This window comes from Galeopterus variegatus, unplaced genomic scaffold, assembly GCF_000696425.1.
Source record: "Galeopterus variegatus unplaced genomic scaffold, G_variegatus-3.0.2 Scaffold199, whole genome shotgun sequence".
In the NCBI taxonomy this organism is placed as follows: Eukaryota; Metazoa; Chordata; class Mammalia; order Dermoptera; family Cynocephalidae; genus Galeopterus; species Galeopterus variegatus.
Window position 1 is genome coordinate 431104 of NW_007726310.1, and position 3669 is coordinate 434772.

Consider the following 3669-nt stretch of genomic DNA (forward strand, 5'->3'; position numbering starts at 1 on the left):
CATCCCCGCGCAGGCCCCGCGCCGCGCCAGCTGCCCTCCGAGGCCTTCAGAAAACTTGGGCGCCGCCCTCCGACCGCAGCCCCAGCCCGAGCTTCAGGAGCGCGGGGCAGCCACGGGCCGCCCCCACCCTGCCGCGGCTCGGGTTCCGCGGGTGGCACTTACCTCCCGGAGGCGCCGGGTGGCGGAGGGAGGCGAGCTCTCGGCGGCTCCCGCTCGAGTGCGCCGGACGCGGAGGGCGCGCGCGCCTTTAAGACTCTTCCCCGAGACTCCGCCAGGTGGTGTCACGCCCGCCCGGCCCTGCGGCTCCTCATCCCCGCGGCCACCCTGCTTCTCTGCCCGCCATGGGCAGAACCACGGACGCTCGCTGCCATCCCGCGCCCTGCCGCGCCAGCTCCAGCGGAGTTGCGCCGGAGACACAGAAGGACAGGATGGATGTAATTTGGGACACACGGACATCCAAGAGAAAGACGCCCACCCCACCCACTCTGGCTTTGGTTGGACTGGGGGCTGGGGGAATCTCTTCTGCTACTGGGGTGGGGGTGGGGAGGAGAGAGAGGCTTGAGAAGCCTGGTCCAAGGACGTGCGATTTATGTCCCCACTGTTATCACCTCGGGACAAGCCCTCAAGTCCATGCTAACTGGTCCTCTTGCCCTTGATCCAAGATGGCCAGCTGCCACGCCTCCCCCATTTGCCATTAAAATGACTGATGGGATAAAATAGAGAGAGGCCTGTCGCCACTTAACACTGGGGAAATGCGTCATTCACACGCCAGAAACTTAGAAAAGTTTAAGAGGACCCGAGGGAAGGTCGAAGGAGCTCCACAGTCATCAGGCGAGAAGAGGAGCAGGCCCGGGAACGGGTGGTGCCACCCTCTCTGCCTCTTGCCCACTCCAGGCCCTGGTTACGTGTGACAGTTCACACGAGAGAAAGGCCGCGGGAACCCTCCGCAGACCTCAAGGCTGCTGTAGGGCACAGGTTTACCCGCATAAGCTAGGATTCTAGCATCAGGCCATTAGTAAAATTTTACATCATGTATCTTCTCTTTCAGTAATTATTTTTTGACATTTCTATTGAGATTTCAAACTGCATTAATAATTAATTCGGTTTTGGTCTTTACTGTTTATCGCTTTTTTTTTTTTTTTCTTTTTGTAATGGAAACGTCTTCCCCATTCCTGCATTCCTTATTTTGATGAATTTCTCACAACAATGAAATGCTACTTTGAGTAACCTTGGAGGAAGGGCGTGTGAATGGTGGACTTTTTGAGTCTTTGCACGTCTCGAATGTGTCTCTCAGTTAGCTTATACACAGACTCCAGTTAGATATAGGATTGTAGGGTCATAACCCTTTCTTTACACTTATAACTGTAAAATAGGGATGTTGCTAGCATTAAACAGGAAGTATATTGAAAAAACACTTATTTTACACTCAATACATGTCAGGTCCTGGGGTAAGTATTGATGACACAGAAGTGAACAAGGAGATGGAGGCTTTGCCCTCGTGAAGCTGACAACATAGCTGGGGGTTTACCCATTCCAGGGCCCTGTGATCTGCCAAAGGAATGAAACACCCTTCTCATGCTTATGCATGAAGGTTTACATGGCCCATACAATGACAAGATGTTTCTAGATCTTACCATGTCCTAATACCTAGGTATCAACTTTCTGTTCTTTCCCTCTGTCTTTGCGATCCTACTGCCCTGAAAGAAATGGCTGAGGTAGCTCTACATACTTAGTATAGTCTTTGACTCTCAGAATAGTGTCTCCCAAGACAGCAGCTCCTTGCTAGCCCATAGCGGAGTGATTAAAAGTAGCATTTGTGGAGGCAGATTGCCAGGCTTCAAATCCCAGCCCTGCCTCTCACTAGCTACTGGAACATAGTCAAGCCACTTACCTTCTCTGTTCTCTGTTTCTTTGTGTGCAAAATGGGGGATAACAGTGCCTATGCCCTAAGGATGTTGTGATTATTAAATGAGTAAATAAATGTAAAGTGATGGCATGTGGTAGGCATCCTTTAGTGTTCTAGCTGATAATATTATTCACGTTATTATTGTCACCCATCTGCAAACAAAGGTGCTTCAACCTATTTCACAGATCTGTTACTTTCCCATAGTCCACTAGGTGGCGAAGGTGCATCACTTCGGGCAACAAAAATGGCCCCTGGGTGCTTGCACGGTAAATGCTTGACTTTGATAAACGCTGCCAACAGTTTGCTCCTGCTGTAGTTGTGGTTCCATCTGTGAGTTGCATATAGCGATATCACCTATAATGCAGCAAATTTCTCTACTCAGTGCCACTCACTGGAAAAAGTTTTCTTCAATCCAGAGAAGCTGGTGCATGTCTACAAACAAAGTGCATAATCTGGGTAAAATGTTAGATCCATCCCAGTTCATGTAGCATCCAACCAAGGCAGTCGAGCATGCCTCTGTGTTTTCCCACAGCACCATCCTCCTTTTTATAACAAATATTTTGTAACACCCCCCCATCATCCTAAAATGAAATTTAGAGATGATATAGCTTTCCAACACCCATAATTTCCTCCCCCATATCAACGTAATGCCTTTACTAGTAACATAAAGAAGAAAAAGCCATGAATAGTAAAATCACATGCATTCCAATACTTGGAAATGCTTGGGCACGACTACATTAGATGACATAATGAAACAGTCGAATGCTTGCATCTGTGAGTAGACTTACCAAGAAGACCACAGTAACCAAGGAGGTCTGACTGAGGTGTGCTGCTCTGGTGATTCAAACACCTGCAGTGGCGTTGCCCAGGGAAAGTGTTCTTGGTCAAGTTGCCTTCCTAGAAATATTAGTGTATGTTAGCATTGTAAAAATAAAACAGAACAAAATACCAAGGAGGTCTGACTGAGGTGTGCTGCTCTGGTGATTCAAACACCTGCAGTGGCGTTGCCTAGGGAAAGTGTTCTTGGTCAAGTTGCCTTCCTAGAAATATTAGTGTATGTTAGCATTGTAAAAATAAAACAGAACAAAACCCTTGTGTTCATAGACAAGCAATTAAACTCTGGGCACAGATGATTTTTCATCTATATGAATGTCCAGTGGGACACTTAAAAGTTGCTTAAAAGTTGAACAGGAAGAGAGACAACTCTTTGTTGTGCATGATTGTCCCCTACATGCATTGCAGACATCTGGTACCTCTGGTTCCTGACTAAATAGCAGTAGTGACCCCTAATCACTATGGCAGCCCAAACCACTTCTCCACAAGTTTCCAGCTGAATGATAGCATCTCCATTGAAAATCACTAGTCCGGGGTTAAGATCACTTTGGGCATTCCTAGCAAAGCTGGCACGTGGTCTGCCTGGGACTCAACCTGTAAAAGTCATTTGATTTTTTTCCAGTGCACACAAATACATTTATCTGGGACTAGAGCAGGGACTAAAAGGGGTTCCAGAGAGAGAAAGGCTTTTTCCTCTGAGTATCTCCCTTCATGTTACCTCTTTGCCCAGAAAGGAGAAACCAAGGGAGGCTGGCCTCACCTGCCAATCTTAAGCACAACCCAGTTGTCTTTTTGAGGCTTTACGTGACACCCAGCTGGGAAGTAAATCTGCACAGACATAATCCTGATTTTATCCACAGGAGACAGAGCCTCTGACCAAACCCCCTGGCTTAGGAGAATTTCCTCTGGTCTCAAGCCGCTCCCAGGAA